Raw genomic sequence first — 19775 nt, 5'->3', positions numbered from 1 at the left:
TCTAGTAAGAGTTCAGTAGCATTATGTCCAAAAAAATATGTATTATAAGGGAAATACTTCATTGTTAAAAATTACTAACCACCGTCTGAACTTGCAACAAGACATAATCTTGTTGCTGGTAGAGGCTGTTCCTCCGTGTTGATGGCTACTGGTCAGGGTGGTGGTTGCTGAAGGCCAGGGTGTCTGTGACAATTTCTTCAAATAAGACAGCAATGAAGTTGACTCTTCCTTTCATGAGTGGATTCTCTGTACAGATGATGCTATACATTTCATGCACAGTAGAACACTCTCGAAATGGGAGACAATTCTCTCAAACTCTGCTGCTGTTTTACCAGCTCAGTTTATGGACTATTCTAAACCCTTTCAAAAATCCTTTCAACAGCCCTTTCAGCCGGAACTGCCACCTTCCAGTAATTTGCCAAAATGACCAACACAAAGGGAAAGAGGAGAGGTACCTGTTAAATGTTCTCTAGGCCTTTTAGAAAACATGGAGTTGTTCCTTTGGCCACATACATGCGAATCTATAAGAAAGGTGATATTGTGGACATTAAGGGAATGGGCACTGTCCAAAAGGGATGCCCCACAAATGTTACCATGGCAAAACTAGAAGAGTCTACAGTGTTACTCAGCATGCTTCTGGCATTGTTGTAAACAGACAAGTTAAGGGCAAGATTCTTGCCTAGAGAATTAATGTACACATTGAGCTTGTTAAACATTCAAAGAACCAAGATAGCTTCCTGAAGCATGTGAAGGAAGATGATCAGAAAAAGAAAGAAGCCAAAGAGAAAGGTACTTGGGTTCAACTGAAGCATCACCCTGCTCCGCCCAGAGAAGCACATTTCATGAGAACCAATGAAAAGAAGTCCAAATTGCTGGAACCCATTTCCTATGAATTTATAGCATATACATACAAAGAAAATAAAAGACCTCAAGACTGTAAAAAAAAAAAAAAAATCCTTTCAACAATCTTCATAGCAGCTTCACCAGGAGTAGATTTCAACTCAACAAGCCACCACTTTCTTTGCTTGTCTATAAGAAGCAACTCCTCATTGTTTAAGTTTTATCATGAGATTGCAACCAATCAAATATAATAATGAAAATTTTGAAAAATGTAACACAGAGACTCAAAGTGAGCCAAGGCTGTTGGAAAAATGGTGTCAGTTGATTTACTTCACACAGGGTTGTTACAAACCTTCAATATGCAAAAAATGCAATATCTGAGATGCACAACAGAGCAAAGTACAATAAAACAAAATATGCCTGTATAATTATTACATACAAATCCATAAGTGCTACAACTACTAAGTGTTATTCTAAGTTTGCAGAAATGACAAACAGTCTCTTCCCTTTGGGAGATAGAGATCTCAAAGTTTAGCAGAGAAGACAGATGAGAAAAATATTTAAACAGCAATATAATAAGCCCAAATAGAAGTTATTATTTGAAGCCATAACCTAAGGGAGTCAAGGAAAGCTTCCTACAGTAGGTGACTCCTAAATTCGGTGTTAAGGAAGAATCAGGCATGAACCAAGCAGAGGATGAGTGGAGGGGAGCGGTCCAAACAGACAGGACAGCATGAAAGACCACGTTGGTTTATAAACTAGTAAAGGCAGATACAGAACTTAAATTTTGAGATCGGGATCAGAAAAGTTGAGATTGAAACAGAAGTCACAGATACCAGACCATGGAAAGGATCTTAACCTGGACAACCACATATTTCCATCTACCAGGTTTTTGCCAGTTGTGCTGACACAACTAGAAATAGCATTCCCCTTAACTCCTATGTGTCCCACTTTGGACAGTAAATTCTAAGGTCACTGTAATTTAAGACTATCTCCTGATTTTTTTTTTTAATTGCAAATAGTAAGGAGCCTTTGAAAGATGTTTATAAATATTGATAAGGTCAATAAACCATTTAGAAAGACTAATCCGGCAACTGGCTGGAAGATGACATCCAAGGAAGTGAGATTAAGGCCATAAAAACTAGTACAGAGCCCCCAAAACAAGCCAAGTGAGAAATGATACAGACCTGAGTGGTAGTGATGGTAAATGGGGTCGTAGAGAAGAAATCATTTCAAGAAGTGTTTAGGAAGTAAAATAACCATCAAGTTTGAATGATGGAGAAAAACAAGGAGGAAACCATTAGATACTGTGATTCAGAAGAATAAAGGCAACTAAGTGAAGGCATAGAAATGGAGAAAACTCTAGGATGTGTGCTTTGATGATGGAATAGCATAAAATGGATCGTAACGTGTGTGGCAATAATTGTAAGGTAACTGGCAAAGTTTCTTAGACACAAATATCAGGCAACGTTAATATCAGCACTGTGAAGTGTGATCCTAGAAAGAAGCATGGAATAATCAGGAGCCTGTTTGGACAGGACAGATGTGAGGCACTGGGACAGGCCGCCCAGTTCTGCAATAGCGTCCTGGTGTGAGCTGCCCTGTGAGTCAGGGGTCAGAGCCAGCAAATCTGAGCAGGAATCTGGTAAACAATTCATTATTGAGGCTAAAGATTGATAGCAAGATAAATGAGCTGATGATACAATAGGTAATCGACTAAAACACAAGTAGAAACAAAATAACAAAATCAAGGACTCCCTGCTGGGACAGGGAACAATGAAGAGAGCATCTGTGAATAAAACTGACAAATAGATGATTGCAAAGCTGTTCCTGACCACAGAAACTGGAAGAATGACAAGGAAAGAAGCGGGCAGAGGTAAGACAAAATAAATGAGTGCTTGCTCACTGAGGTTCAATTTCACTCAAATAAATCGGGTGCCTGTGTGGCTCAGTCGATGAAGCCTCCAACTCTTGACTTCAGCTCAGGTCATGACCTCCCTCATGAATCAGGGTCATGATCTGAGTGTCCTGAGATCCAGCCCCCTGTCAGGCTCTCCACTCAGCAGGGAGTCTGCTGGAGATTCTCTCCCTCTCCCTCTGTTCTTCTGACATGTTCTGAATAAATGAATAAGTAAATAAATAAGTCTTTAAAAAAAATTTTACCCAAAAAATTAAACTATCAAGTGCCAGACTTAACAGATGAGCTTGTGAATTCACAGGCAGCGACATCCGCGATCAGTGGAAGCAAAGGCCGAGGGTTTTGCTAGAGCCGCTGTCATTTCTTTTTTTATTTTTTTTTAGTAATTTTTTTTTTTTTAAGATTTCGTTTATTTAACAGACAGAAATCACAAGCAGGCAAAGAGGCAGGCAGAGAGAGAGAGAGAGAGTAGGAAGCAGGCTCCCTACTGAGCAGAGAGCCCGGATGTGGGACTCGATCCTGCGACCCGGAGATCATGACCTGAGCCGAAGGCAGAGGCTTTAACCCACTGAGCCACCCAGGCGCCCCCATTTCATTTTTTTTTTTTTTCCACACACAATGAGAGCAACAGAAAAGTGAAATTTCAAAATGAGATGACAAAATAAGTGTTGGTTGCTATGTGATCAGGTCTTTATGCTTTATAAGATAGCCAGAATATTCTCTTTTATTTTATGTAGTCATATGTAAGAAGGTAAACAGTTCTACTTATTGTCAAATGTGACTGAAATTTTTCAATGAAATAAATTATGCCAATAAAAATTCATCTTCTGGAAGAATATTTTATCTTACAGATATCCTTCCGAATTTTTCTTTCAACAACCCTCATATATTTCAGAAACTTGGTATTCTGCTCCTCACCTAAAAATCCTCACTGCAAGGTGATGTGCTCTATTGAATTACAGTCACAGGTAATAGCATGGAGGAAATTAATAGCTAAAAACTATCATGACAATAAGTACCAAGTAAGTAAGTAAGGTTCGAAAATTACTGAATAGTAGTTGGAAATTTAAAGTAAGAACAACTTTCAAAGTGATATCTGGACGTTAGATTCAAGCTAGTATGTCTAATCTTGGATATCTGCTTAAAAGTAGGATGTTTTGTCACTTAATTTATTAATTTAAAACATTTATTAATTTATTATTATTAATTAATCAATTTAAAGTTATTGGTTAGACATTTATTAATTTAAAGTTATAATTTGTCTAAAAATGGTATATTTTATGTCATACCCAAATGAATGGTGTATTAATGAAACCTCTTATTAACCAGCCACTACATTAACCAGCCACTTATTAACCAGCCTCTACATTAAAACAAACAAAACAAAATGCAAAATGACCCTTTCTGTCATATTTGCAATCAGTCATCTATTTCCAAAATAACTCTATATGGATCTCTAGTCAGGAAAGATTATACACAATGAATTGATAGATTAAGGAACAATAAAGAATAATATCAGCATAATCTATAAATGGTCAACATAATTAGTGTTTGCAAAAGTACTTACCTCAAAATTGGGCTAATAAGATTTAAGCAAATTAAGTTCCTATGTAAGTCTGAGTTTTTATAAGTAACATAACTAATATGCCATTAAGGCCCATTGTTAGTTTCATTGGGAAATTATCTTCTCATTGCATCTATCCAGCCTGAATACAATTCATTTTATCATCCCTCATAACTCACTTCTTATGGTTTTATGGAAGTGTATGTAGTAGTTTCACCTCTGGCTTTACCCTGTGTTCCACTACATCACAAACTCATTTAATGGTGATATTAATGATTTTAGAAATCACTACAAATGGTTGGCAGCACCGTTGTCGTTAACGTCTCAAGGAACCATACAAGTGAGTTTTATCAGCTTGAGGCTGAGGTATTTGATGAAGTAATAACAAACTCGCTCCGAATTGTCTTTCATTACCCTTTATCTCTTCTAGAGAGAATATAACTTATTCAAATTATAATGGCCTCTGTTATCAATGAGGTTTACTATTTATTTACCTGCATCCAGACATGCAAATGCACATGCATTCTGGTATTTCAACCTACCTGTAATGAAATTTCTTCACTATCAGAATCATGCACAATCACAAATTACAAACTAGTTTCTAGTATAATTTGCTTAGCATTAAAAAAAAAAAAAAACCTACTCATTCTTTTAATATACTATCTTGATTAAAGGAGTAAAATCCAATCATTAGGGTTGAAATACAATATATGATAAACAACTTTTAAAATAAGATCACATTTCAATTAGGAAGTAGTTTTGTTTTTCTCTTAAGCAACATATGAAGTGAAATTGTGCTGAGGCTAACTTAGGTTAAGTGGAGAATTACTAAAGACAGGGACTCCCGCTCAGCACAGATATCCAGGCATCTACTTTTTATTTTAGCTTAGTTATCTTTATTTATGGCAGTAGTCCTTATATTTGTATAAGCTAGGGAATTTCAAAGCCTTTTCATACTCCCTATCAGCTGTATCCCCTTAAGGGTTGGTAAACTAGGGTAAAAAGTTACAATTATGTGTAATTGACAGAGAGAGGAGATCCAGCAAAGTGCTCTGATAGCCTGTAAAGAGAATCAAGGGAAGAGTGTTCCCTGGGCCATTCCTCTTTCCTCTCTGCCTTGTCTGCTTTTGACCTTGAGAATAACTCTGTCTTCCTTGTCTCTTTTAACATATGTTAACAAACGATGCAAAAAAAAAAAAAATCTTACAATGAAGTTAATGATGATTCATTCTTACAACGAATATTTATTGACTACTGGCTTCTTGCCACACCTGTTCTAGATATGGAGGATGATATTCTACCTTCACTGTGTTCTGTTAAAGTTAATGTGTATAAAAGCTACGGAAAAAATAGAAAAATCATGTAAGGTAGAAGGACACTGCGAGGGATTGCTTTTAATTTTAAAAAGTGTAATAGAATAGGCCTCAATGACATAGTAATAGACTAGAAAGAGATGAGGTAGTAAAACTACCTTATAGAAAAAAATGAAGCATTTGTAACAATAACTTCCAATGGCTTACCGTTTTCTATTTTGTGAAATGTTCTTGATATACCATTAGATTCAATCCTCCCAATAACCCTGAGAGGTAAGCAGGACAATTGTGACTATCCCCATCTTGCAGATGAGAAAACACATTTGAAGAAATTAAATGTCACAAGCATACCCTGTATTAATTTTCCCTTTCCAGACCATATTTTAACCCTTTCATTTAACACTCCACAGGCCAATGCATTAGCTTCATTGGAAATTCTTTCAAGCAAATGAAAGTCCCTAAAATTAAAGTGCTAATATTACAGCAGTTGATGACATCCACACAGGTAGAATCATGTCTGTTCTATTCACTAATGATGTCATTTCATTAAGCACATTAGTGCCCAGCTCCCCTGGACTTCCTGATTCTCAAATACACCCATTAATTGTTTTCTGCTTTCTCTGACTAGAAGCAGTTAAATACTTGCCCACATAATCTCTTTTTCTATCTTACCATTATGATATCAGATATTCTTTAAAGTTGTTGTTTTCTCACATTTTCAGATGGTGGACACTATTTTGTCATTTGGGTCTTAACTCTGTCATCCCATTCAGATTATTTATTGTCTATCTACTCCCAATTAGTGTGTGAACTGTCTGTGAGCAGAAATGTTGGCACCGTGATGAGAGTGGTTCAAATTCTCACAACTTGGGGTGCCTGGGTGGCTCAGTGGGTTAAAGCCTCTGCCTTTGGCTCAGGTCATGATCCCAGGGTCCTGGGATCAAGCCCTGCATCGGGCTCTCTGCTCAGCAGGGAGTCTGCTTCCCCCTCTCCCTCTGCCTGCCTCTCTGCCTACTTGTGATCTTTCTGTCAAATAAGCAAATAAAATTCTTTAAAAAAATAAAAAAATAAATTCTCAGAACTTTACACAACACATTGTAAGCACCTTGTATTTGTTGTTCTAGTGAATAAATATTGGCTTTCAAGTCATCTCACAATTCCAAATATGTACTAAGCATCAGTAACTACAGAAAGTATTTGGAACTAATAAAAGTAATATGCACTATATCAAGTTCTTTTCTTAGCATTAAATTATTTAAATACCCTTACTATTATCATTTTCAGATCAGAAAAGTAAAGCAGGGAGAGCAGGTCTACCAACCAATAACTCTCAGAACCAAGATTTGGGTACATAGTCTTAACCACTCCGCTCTATGAAATTCTTCTTTGACATTATCCCAAAAGATTATGACTATTTCCTGTGAATTATTATGATTATACTTAGTATAATATTATCTTTGAAAGATTATGAATCTTTCCAACATACTGGCAAGTCTAGGCAGTGCCATTTGCATGATTGTTACATGAACATACAAAATAATGTGAATATTACTCAAATTAATTGTGATTAATTAATCACAATTGGGAAGGGAAGGTCATTGTTTTATTTAGAGTACTTTGAATAGCTTATATTTTTCTCCCTAATTCTATTGCCTTCTGCTCTTTCTGACTGGTGAGTAGTTAAATAGTTGCCCACATATTCTATCATTTTTCTATTCACCACTAGAAGAAATTTAAATAAAACTGTAAATATTTCAAAAAGAATACCTTAGTTCTATAATGTTCATACATAAATATACATTGGAAAGCTTAGATGTGTACCTGGAGGAAGGAGGAATTCCCATCAAAATATCAACTGAAGAGAAAACTAGAAAAACTTCTAGGGTATGTATTTGTCTATGTTGTAAAATTAATAAGAAGGAACTCTTATTTCAACATCATAAATATGAGTTATCAGAGAAATTGGATATTATGGTGCAGGGGGAATATTTATGCAAGACTTTCCCACATACTATAAAAGATGGGACTTTCTTCTTTGCCCTAAAGTGAAAGAAAAAACAGGATCAAGAAAGCCACATGAGGGTATAGACAACGGCGTGAAGTCTGAACCTTGAACCCACGATATAGTGTTGCGGAAATAGCAGAAGTGAGTAGTGATCTTTTAGTGACCTCTATTAGTTATTCCAAGTGTATTCCGCAGAGCCCATAAGTAGGATATTAATGTTACACGAAACAAGATTTCTATGGCAGATACATTTTTAAGATGCTTGATGAAAGTCAATTAAGTGTTATTTCTGAAAAACTTCTTGGAACTTTTAATGCATCAATGTGACTTCCAACTATTCAAAAGTCAGTTATGGGTTGCAGGGTTTCCCAAATTAACTTGAATTCGAAATCACATTTTCATAAAAAGGAATGATGTGCCTTAGAGTTTACTTGGGATTGCTAATTATTCTGATTAGTAATGATAGGAAAAGCCAATTAGCTCATGTCATTCACCAGTTGATAATGTAAAAAGAGTAGCTAGTGTGGTTGCAATGGGTAGAAGATAAAGGGAGAGCACTTACTTGACAACATTTTGGTATAATTATATTGGTAGTTCCTACAGATAAGATTCTCTGTATTCAAATACAGTTTCAATTATATTACTATCATCTTAGAAAAAAAAAAACCCTTATAGTAGGTTAAGCTGTAGTTGAAGATTTTATGATTATTTCTAGGTATTTAAAAGGGGTCTTATAGGCGCCTGGGTGGCTCAGTCGGTTAAGTGTCTGTCTTCTGCTCAGGTCCTAATCTCAGGGTCCTAGGATTGAGCCCTGCAGGGGGCTCCCTGCTCAGTGGGGAGCCTGCTTCTTCTTCTCCTTTTGCCCCTCCCCACTGCTTGTGCGCTTTCTCGTGCATGCTCTCTCTGTCTCTCTCTGTCTCTCAAATATAGACCATCAAAAAATATATATATATATATATGTATATATATATATATAAAATCTTAAACTAAACAAACAAAAGAGGTCTTATTGTACCTAGATAGATAGGTGTATTTCTTTCAATCCTGTTTTGAAATAATAGTTGTTTGTATGTAACATTAATTTAAAAGATTTGTAAGAAAGTCATTAATGCCTGCAAAAAGGATGTATAATCTAAGTACTATTTTTCAACATGGGAATTTAGCTTTTTAAACCTGTTATCATTCTAAGAATATATATCATTTTATCATGCAGCAGCTTTTCTCAAATGTAGGTATGGATCTCTAGAAAGAAGAAGCATCTGAAATTCTAATTTTGCATACTCAATCTATAAGGGTGTAGAAGATGTCAGACTAAAATTTCTTAGGTAGATCTCTTCCTGTCTCTAGGATTTATGACAATAAAATACTAAAGAGAAAAGTATAACATCTACCTCATGGAATTTTTTGGAGTCTAAGAAAGAAAGAGGATGATACTGAATAAATGAAAGATCAAATGACAAATACAGTAAATAAAAGATCAAATAAATGAAAGATCAAATGAGAACATGGTTACCTCTTACTTTCCACATGGTTCATAAACAAGCCCACAGGCTTCCTTAAGTTAATGTCCAGAGGAACTATATTAAGGGACCTCTTACCTTAGAATACTGGGTATGACCTCAAAAGTGATTAAAGGTCAATGACAATGCCTAGCAGAATATTAGAGCAGTTTAAGGCAGAAGGGAAAACACGGTGAAAGCGCAGGGAAGCCATAGAACTTGACCAGGTAGTTAGTACAAATATAGTGTTTGGTGAAATTTTTGGAGCTCTTAAACAGGAAATGAATTTCTTATTTAGGAATTTGCAAACTACTTTGCATTGAAGTAAAACACAAAGAATGTATATATCATTAGTTTGCAGTGAAATTAATCATCATCAAGAGAACATAGCCACATAAATAACAAGTAGATAAACATATAGAGCATTATTGATGCCAGGGAACACCAACCGACCCCCTCGAATCCCTTGAACAACTCTGTTCATTCCAAAAGAAACATTATAGTTTATTTTTTTTTTAAGATTTTATTTATTTATTTGACAGAGAGAGATCACAAGTAGGCAGAGAGGCAAGCAGAGAGAGAGGAGGAAGCAGGCTCCCTGATGAGCAGAGAGCCCGATGTAGGGCTCGATCCCAGGACCCTGAGATCATGACCTGAGCTGAAGGCAGCGGCTTAACCCACTGAGCCACGCAGGCACCCAGAAACATTATAGTTTAGTTTGGTTTTTTTCCCCCTCCTTTTGGGCCTTACCTAATTGGAATCCCATAATATGTACTCAATATAAAAAGATTCACCCATCTTATGCAATCGTATAGTGACTGTTTTATTTGGACAATTAATAAAAATGATTACAATTTGTTATTGTAGATCATAGAAAATAATTCTATAAGTTACCCTAATATTAAGACAAACTTCCATTTGAATAAACCAATGACTTTTTTTTTCTTTATTTCAAATATGGTACTGATAAACAAAGAACTATCCTGAACTCTTTATGCATAGTTATAAAAATTGAAATCAGTATCACATGAACATAAGAATTTTTTCATGTATATAGGAGTGTAACTATAATGTAAAAGGAATGATTTTCATGTATGGTCCATAGGATTCCTTTTGTTTCTTGGCTGTTGGATGATGGAACCTTTTGAAAATCTGGAGATCACCTACATAGATCACTCACTTGAAATCTTTCCATATTTACATACACAACTTTTTGCATTTAATTTCAGAGCATCTGACCACCTGAGAGGATTTGCAAATCTACAGTGTTCAGATGAAGAATATTAACTTTAAAGTCATACTTTAGCAAACATTTGTTTTTGTTTTTCATAGAGGGAGGGAGGGAGAGAGGGGTGGGGGGAGGAGGCAGAGGGAAAGAGACAACCCCAAGTAGGTTCCATGCCCAGGGCATGACCCCATGTGGGGCTTGATCCTACAACCCTGAGATCATGACCAGAACCAAAATCAAGAGTCAGAGCTTAACCATCTGAGCCACCCAGGCACTCCTACAAACATTAAAAACAAACAAACAAACAAACCAGTATACAGCAACCAAAATACCCCCACAGAGAACTATTGTTTAGAACAATAGTCTCCTTCTTTTGTAGAGAAGAAAATCATGGAGGTTTTTTTCATAACATGTTTTAAAACATAGGAAGTGGGCAGAACACTTGCCTTTCTGGAGTGATTGAAAATAGGCCACCAAAGCTTAATTAGCCTTGCCTTTGAGTAGTCTCAGATCTATTCTTTTGTTCTACTCTAGTTCAGATACAGTATATTGGGAATCTCTCTCTCTCTCATACTCTTCTAATATGTAATTTTTGAAAAGTCTTCAGAAATTCTTAGGTTTTTCTCATTTTATCACTGGGTCATTTTTGTGAAAACAGTGTCAGTCGGGGTCCAGTTATAGCTAACAGAGAGTGCTCTAGCTATTTCATGCAAAAAGTTACTTAAAAGGAATACAGTGCTACCAGATCAGTGTTTGGGCACCCTTGAATAATTCAAGAATCACACCATAGAAATGACCACTAAACGGCCCATGACAAAAATCAGGAAATGAAAGACGGACACTGCTTCCCTCAGTTATGACTTCATGATCACAAAATGTGAGCTGGAATCTGGAGATCCCAGAACGACCCCTTCATCTCTTGGTTTGGGGAACGTAGCGCCTGCTGTGATGCAAGCATGAAGAGATTCCAGGCTCTGCTGCACCAGCCCTATTCATGGTGGGGCCCTTCTCTCCACTTAGATTAGCTCCGAATTCAAGACTTACCTGATCACAGTTATCAGTACAACCTAAACTACACCCAGAACGCCTGCTACAAGGTAGTACATAAGGAAGACCACAAGGGAGTAGAACCTATGCTGAGCAAGCTTATTTACCTTTCATGCTGCAGCTATCTCGCGGCATTCAAACGGGGCTTCGACTATGCGGATGTGATTATCACAACAGCAATAATTCTCCAAAATGAAGTTGCTTTAAAACCTTTTTTTTTTTTTTAAGATTACACTGTTTTTAAGTGTTGGGGCTATTATAAAACAGCAAATAAAGGATATAGAACTGACACTATGGGGGTGCCTGGTTGGCTCAGTGAGTTAAAGCCTCTGCCTTCCACTCAGGTCATGATCCCAGGGTCCTGGGATCGAGCCCTGCATCGGGCTCTCTGCTCAGCAGGGAGCCTGCTTCCTCCTCTCTCTTTTTGCCTGCCTCTCTGCCTGCTTGTGATCTCTGTCTGTCAAATACATAAATGAAATCTTAAAAAAAAAAAAAAGAACTGACACTATGTGACTGAATCCTATACAGTGAATAACAGACATTGTTCACAATATCTTACTATACTGAAATTATTTTTGCATTAAATATTGCTTGAAATAAGAGAGACTGAAATTGGCTCAGGCTTACCTTTTTTTGGTTTGTTTTATGCTCTTTAAAATGTGTGTGTGTGTGTGTGTCCTTCTTGTGGAGGAATTTTTCACTAAAGTAACATTTTTGCAACAAAATTTGATATGCACATTCCAGGTGTCTAGAGAGACAAGAAAATAGCAAATATTCTTTACTTTTTCTGTATTTAGTTAAACTTTTTTCTTACACAAGTTAGGAGTATTGTATTGTAAATGCTATATACATTTTTTAAAACTTTGTCTCTATAATGCTCTATAATAGTGATGTCACATATGTATTCCCTGAAAGCAGATGTCCTATTTTTAATATATAAAAACAAGAGATCAGAATTAAATGTATGTATATATGTTTCTCTGAACTTCTGGGTAGCTGAGCTAAGTATCGATCTGCTTTTTGAACTCCAAAGAAGGACACTCATATTAGGGTTTTCTGTAATTTATGCATAATAAAAGTAATTTTGTTTAAAATCAATAGTTTGAAAAGTCTTTGTAGCCCAGCATGATACAACGGGAAAAGTAAGTTAGCTATTCAGGCATACATCATATTTCAATTGTAAGGTGTCAGATACATCCTTATATTCTCCATTCGTTAAAACTAAGATGCTTCTCTCTCTGCCTCTGCCTCTGCTGCGCTCGCTCTCTTTCTCTCTCTGACTCTCATGAATAAATAAATAAAATCTTAAAAAAACTAACTAAAATAAAAACTCTTTGGTATGTTAATACAAAATGTTTTAGGACATTTCCTTATCAAAGTGACCTCTATCCATTTAAGCCTTGTTAGTAAGTGATAATACTATTTGGTGGATGACCTCACTTAAAATTGAATCCCACCCAAAAATCTAGGGAAAGATTCCATCTTATACAGCCCGAAACTACACGTGGAAAACTTTTATTAAAGAAAATTGCAGACAATAATATAACAAACACAGAAAAAAAATGTAGAGGTGTAATAGAAGTTACATGTGTCTAGATTCTCAATTAGAAAAAAAAAATATGCTCTACATTTGTCTTCGTCTGCACTCCTGCTCCTCTCCACCTCTGACTTCTAGGGATCCCAGAGCCTTGAGCAGGAGGTACCACAGGAGAAGGGCTCTGGCCAGCCAGGCTTGCAGCTGTGTGCCCTTGCTCCCACCCCTGCCCATTTCTGGAGGGTCTCACCTTGAGAATCTTTGGGGTGTGTGTGGTGTGTGTGTGTGTGTGTGTGTGTGTGTGTGTGTGTGTGTTGTGGGAGAGTCAGAAAGCAGCGGACACTTTTTCTTCCCAGTGTCATTGCAATTTTTCTCAATTGCTCCCTATGGCCCTCAAGCAATAGCAGGAACCCCCTAGGGGAAGAACTGACAGAAGCCAGGTTGAAATGCAGCCTTTCTAGCGCTGTTGTCCCCAGGGCCAATCACAGCATTTGGAAGCATCAGAACGGCTATTTATCCTTAAATAAGGAAATTCTACCTTCAAAGCTTTTGTAAGAATTACGTAACTGCATATAACATATGTAGAAATGGCAAGCCCCAAGGTCCTCAGAAAGTGGATTCTCCAACCACCTCAGTTCCTTCCTGTCAGGGCCAGCTGTCACAGGACTGTGTTTGCTCGTCCCCTAGTGGCAAACACCCGCACTCACATTTGCCTGAATTGCTCCTACCGCTCTTGTTTCTTGAGACAGTGTGCCCAGAAGGTCAAAAGGTAAGATAATATTATGTTCAAATCGGATACTTTGGAAAACCTAATGCAGACCTTATTGAAACAAAAAGAATACAAATACTAGATGGAATACTCCCCCTAAAAAAGACTATTAAAGTGAGAAAATAAACAGCCTAATTACAGAGAAGGAAGAACACGTGCTGCTTGCCCAGCCTGAATGTAATTTTTGGTTCTGCTTGTCACAATTTCAAGTTAAGTAGCATTATGTTGTTCATGCTTAATTTACTTCGGAGCTGCTTAAAAGGACCAACTCTTGATGTGTTTGTGTTTTCTGGAGACGCATCTGTTGACATTGCCTCCATCTTATAGCCAAACTACAGAAGTTGATTACAGCGTCAACCCTCTACTTAGAAATAAGACTGCCAAAAAAAGAAAAAAAGAGAGAGAGAGAGAAAAGGAAAAAAAGAAAGAAAAAAGAAAAAAAGAAAGAAAGAAAAGAAATAAGACTGCCTTTAAAGAAACATTTTTTTTCTATATTGCAAAAATCTCCTGTAATTTCAAATATTGCAAACCAGGTTGGAGATATATATATATATATATATGGTCAGATTTACTTCTTTTAGTGTGTGGTTTTTTGTTTTGTTTTGTTTTGTTGGTCAAATGTTAAGGGATAGCCACAAGGGGACTTCTTAGTTCTTAGTGCATATTAAGTTAACAGTGTACTTCCTAGCTATCCATTGCAGTATGCTCTTATTTTTATTTTTACAAACAGCATAAAAACAAAATTTAAAATTATTCTAGTGGATGCAAATGGACTTGTGATTTCAAAGTTGGATTCTACTAGGAAGAGTACATTTTAACCTGATATATTTTTGAGAGATGAAGAGATTTTTCTAACAGCTTTCATATCTATATTCAAATCTCTCTCTCTTTTAAGAGATTTTATTTATTTGTCAGAGAGAGAGAGAGAGCAAGAGCACACAAGCAGAGGGAGCAGCAGGCAGAGGGAGAAGCAGCTTCCCCATGGAGTAAGGAGCCCGGTGTGGGACTTGATCCCAGGACTCTGGGATCATGACCTGAGCCAAAGGCAGATGCTCAACCAACTGAGCCACCCGGGTGTCTTTATATTCGAGTATCTTTTAAATGCTGTGAAAAACTTATATAGACTAATTGATCTAATGTTTATTAAATAAAGTTTTCCAAATAAGCATTTTCTAGGAGAGACTTCATGTTGAAATTAAAGAATTAGTTATTTAGTGGTGACTTTATTCCCATTTTCCACTTTTTAAATTCGGCTTATCTTCATTTGTTGTCTTTTACAGATAAGAAACATTCAGGTCAGCAACATCAATAGGTTTTATTACCAAAAGAAACCCCAGATGTTATCATCATCTATTCTGTCAGTTTAATTAGAAATATTGAAATGTGCTCTATCCCTGTTGAGCTTCAGACTCTAGAAAAACCTCGTTTTCCACGTTCTTAAAAATCTTATGCAGCTCCTACTTTGGGAAATGAATCACTTTTCACATTTTAATGGGACCAAAGAAGAAGCAATATTTGGGCATTTTTGTTTTCAGACAAATAATCCAGGATGTTTTAGAAAGCAGTGATCACATTTAACATGGATTTTAATCCCATGATCATGGTATTGTAACAGAGGCACAAGCCCCATTTTTTGCCAGCAAAATAAGACAATAAGCTTTCAGTATGTTACAAAATTAAATGGACTGAAAAATTACAGGTGGTTTATTTATTTATTTATTTATTTTAAAGATTTTATTTATTTATTTGACAGAGAGAGAGATCACTAGTAGGCAGAGAGGCAGGCAGAGAGAGAGGAGGAAGCAGGCTCCCTGCTGAGCAGAGAGCCCGATATGGGACTCGATCCCAGGATCCTGAGATCATGACCTGAGCCGAAGGCAGCGGCTTAACCCACTGAGCCACCCAGGCGCCCCCAGGTGGTTTATTTAAAGAATTTTTTTTTTTTTTTTATTTCACGACCAAATGATTTGTTTTATTTCGTAAGTAATGCTTCAGGGCAGTGACTCTACATAGTTCTTTAGGAACCCAAGCCAATGCCCTCTTTTCCTCTTGAGTGAGGGACTTCCAAGAATCCCTGGGCATCACCATTTCTGTCAACTAGAAAAGGGAGCACACATCAGATCTGGGAGTAGTCCAGCATTTCCACTAGAAATGAGCCAGAGCTCAGTCCCATAGCCACAACTACCTGTGGAGGAGAAACTGGGAAGTACAGGCTAGTTATGTGCTTGTGAAGAAATATATCTATATTATGGATAGCTACTAGCATTCCCTGCAAAGACTGTCAATAATCAAGTATCCATCCATATGTTCCTTCCTACGCATGGAACAAGCTGAGACTCCTTTCTCAGGGGAAGACCTGAAGTCCTATGTAGCTCAAAGTCTAAAATCCCTTGATGACGTATGGATTCTCCATCACATTCAGAAGCAGATCCTACGGCCAATATCCTGAAAAGACCAGTTGTCTTCTATTCTAGCATGGAGTAATTGGGCCTCTGACCACTGGGATCACTGAGGAAATTTGCTTAATTACACCTGAGTACTCCCTTTGGTAGAAATTCACAGAGACCCCAGCTCTTGTGGCTCATGAGCTCTTTGTCGTCTTCTCTTCTTCGCCATACCGGGACAAGGTATCGCTCAGATTTTGCAGCCTGATTCTGATTTATAGAAATTGGGAAGCCTGAATAGGTTTTAAGACTTGAACAAACTAAAAGTGTTTTAGAACACAGTGGTGGTTTCATTGGTACTACTAGTGGGTTTTTTTTTTCTAAAATTAATTATATTTTACTATCTTCCCAGATAGTTTCCAACTCCTACTGTTTGGGTTTCTCTTCAGTGTATCTGTTCAAATTAATGACAGCTACCCAGCAACATTGAGTGCATCTAAAGAATAGGTGTAAATGGTAGGGCACACTTTCTATTAATGAATTGTTGAGATACACACACACACACACACACATACATATATGATTTCTTCATTGTATTTCTAATTCTGAGCTATATTTTGAATTAGTGAAGTTGAAAAATAGAAAAATTTTGAATAATCTAAGTGTTATAGAAAAAGGTCAGTTCAAGGCTGCCAGGGTGGCTCAGTCAGTTAAGTGTCTGCCTTCTGCTCAGATCATGATCTCTGGATCCTGGGATCGAGCCCTGTGTTGGTCTTGCTGCTCAGCAGGAGTCTATTGCTCTTGCTCTCTCTCCCTCTGCCCCTCCCCACCGCTCATTCTCTCTCAAATAAATAAATAAAATCTTTTTTAAAAATGTTCAGTTCTTGGGGCACCTGGGTGGCTCATTGGGTTAAAGCCTCTGCCTTCGGCTCAGGTCATGATCTCAGGGTCCTGGGATCAAGCCCCACATTGGGCTCCCTGCTCAACCAGGAGCCTGCTCCCCCCTCTCTCTTTGCCTGCCTCTCTGCCTACTTGTGATCTGTCGGTCAAGTAAATAAATAAAATCTTTTTTAAAAAATGTTCAGTTTAAATAAAGAATCATGCATACACATGCATATGCGGAATAACTGTTTTATAGGTATTTAATAATGTGCATTTACCCAAGATTGTAGAACATCTGATTAATATTCTCTCTAATTACAGTTATATCTTGCTTAATGGCCATATGTATTTCACTCTCTGTACCAGTGTGCACGTGTGTAAATCCAGATCAAGCTGGAGAAGACCAGCACATTTCATTTCAAATATTCTCTAGTTTTCTGTTGCCATCTTAAACTGGAAAACAAGTAATTTAATGGAATGAAGTCACCGAAGCCACAAGAGTGAAAAATAACCCATTAGTAAATAAGGAAAAGACTATCAAATAAGGGAAGAATAAGTTGGAAAGCTTTGATAGGCTTGGGTCCTAGATACAATAAGTGGTAAGTTAAAATATAATCAGCAATATGATATTTATGATACAATAAAATCCTGGCATGGGCACAAAAATAGTGGGTCATAGACAGAGGCTTTGAACTGCATTTTTCAAAACCTTGCTACTGAAACAATCGTAACTGTTATACAAGGGTAATAAATCTGCCACAAAAATCTGATACTTCATAATATCATCTAATGAAATCAGACTGATACTGATTAATTTAAATGTTCATTATTATTATAAGCAAAATCTATGAAGTAGAGAAAGATACTAAGAATCAGGAAAAACAGTATGCAGGTGTGTCTTAGGAGGAGAATAATGAAACACTGCAGATAAAATTAAAAGTCAAAAGTGGTTCTAAGTGCACCCATGTTCATAGTATCATTAATCGAGCCAAGAGCTGGTGGCAATTTGGATGTCCACTGGCAGATGAATGGATAAAGAAAATATGGTAAATATGTGCAATAGAATATTATTCAGATTTTTAAAAAAGAAGAAAATCCTGCCAGATGCTTCAACATGGATGCACCTGGAGGATATTATGTGAAGTGTAATAAGCTAGTCCCCCCAAAATAGATACTGATTATTTCACTCACACGAGGTATCAAAACTAGTCAGACTTCTAGAAACAGAAAGTAGAATGGTGATTGCCAAGAGTTGGTGAAGGGGGAGATTATGAGTTGTTGTTCAATGGGTACTGAGTTTTAGGTTTACAAGATGAAAAATTTCTTAAGCTGTGTGGAACAATGTGCACACAGTTAACACTACTGAACAGTACCCTTAAAATAGTTAAGATGTAAATTTTATGTTAATTGTATGTAGTATTTTTTACCACAATTTTCTAAAAAAATGGGTGGAGGGGAGATGGAGATAGATTATGTAATGGGGATGGGGTTTTCTTTTGGGGAGATAAAAACATTTTGGAACTAGATAGAGGTGATGGTTGCACAACATGGAGAATGTACATTTTTAATGGTTAAATTTATATTCTGTGACTATCACCTCCACAAAAATTTTTTTTAAAGTGACTATGAAGTTTATGCAAAGTAGTAGCAAAGTTCACACATACTTAAGGCAGATTGCCGGCCAGGCAAAATATAATAGCTTCACACATGGTATAACCATTTAATCATCACACACTTAAGGTGTAGGTGCTATTATGATCCATATTTTACAGAAGAGGAAAACGAAACTGTTTTCCAAGAGCTCGTAGCTCATAGGTCATTCCACTGAAGAATGAAGTGAAACCATCTTCACTAATAGCCTGTCCTCTCTCTTCCTGAGAAAGTGACAGAGTGTAGATGGTCTCCAGAGATGCTTCATTTACTGAAGGAATACTTGTTCCCAATTCAGCCCACGTGACTTCTAATTATAAATCACACGTTTATTTAAACAGTTTGAATGAGTCTCTGTTCTTTGCAACCAAATGACCCCTACCGAGATCTCAAATGACTGATATAGATAGGAGGCCCTTGTGATCAGAACAGGAGTCCAGCGTCAGGGTCAGACTGTCAGCAAAGTAAAGCTGATACTGAGTAAAAACATGAAGAAAATGGGACCGGGGAAGAACCGGCTGGTCAGAATCAGTTTGTTGGAGCTTGAAGAGGAGAAAGTTGTAGTAGATTGAAATTAAGGTTAGCCTGATAGTCAAATTTAAATCTCAGAAATTCTAAATGGAACTCTCACTACCTATATATAGTCCCCAGAAACTAGATTAGAAGAATTTTGCTTTCAGCTGCACGTGCAAAAGTGATCATACTGTTCATATGGGAAACTATTGTTTTGGCAATACTATTTTCTTTCTGTTTTATTAGTTACAGGCTCATTATCTGTCATCCTGTTGAAAAGGTGAGGTCTTGGAGTTAGATTGGTTGGAGTCTAATTTGCCACATTCTAGTCAAACCATTTAGATATGCCACTGAGTAGCAGTCACTTCATATGTGGAATGACACATGTGGAGAAGAATAAAATGGAAAACATGTAAATTAACTACCCCCATGCCTCATTGGCGATTCCAAGTGTTCACTAATATGTTACTATAATAACTATGATTACTACTGTGTATGTAAAATACCTCACCACATAGAAAACTTCCTAAAATAATACTCCCTCGGTGAAAGCAAGTGCCATTTTTTCCCCCACATATACTTATTTAAAATAAGATTCCTGATGGAAAAGGTTCACAGTGATTGATTTT

The 19775-nt window shown here is 36.9% G+C and overlaps 1 pseudogene; it reads left to right on the top strand.

Moving 5' to 3' along the window:
* Window positions 1-420: 420 nt before the first annotated feature.
* On the top strand, window positions 421-4763 carry LOC131839799 (large ribosomal subunit protein eL21-like; annotated as a pseudogene).
* The last annotated feature ends 15012 nt before the right edge of the window (window positions 4764-19775 follow it).

Source organism: Mustela lutreola, chromosome 8, assembly GCF_030435805.1.
Source record: "Mustela lutreola isolate mMusLut2 chromosome 8, mMusLut2.pri, whole genome shotgun sequence".
In the NCBI taxonomy this organism is placed as follows: Eukaryota; Metazoa; Chordata; class Mammalia; order Carnivora; family Mustelidae; genus Mustela; species Mustela lutreola.
Note: the sequence above shows the minus strand (reverse complement) of the source record. Positions and strands in the feature narration are given on the sequence as shown.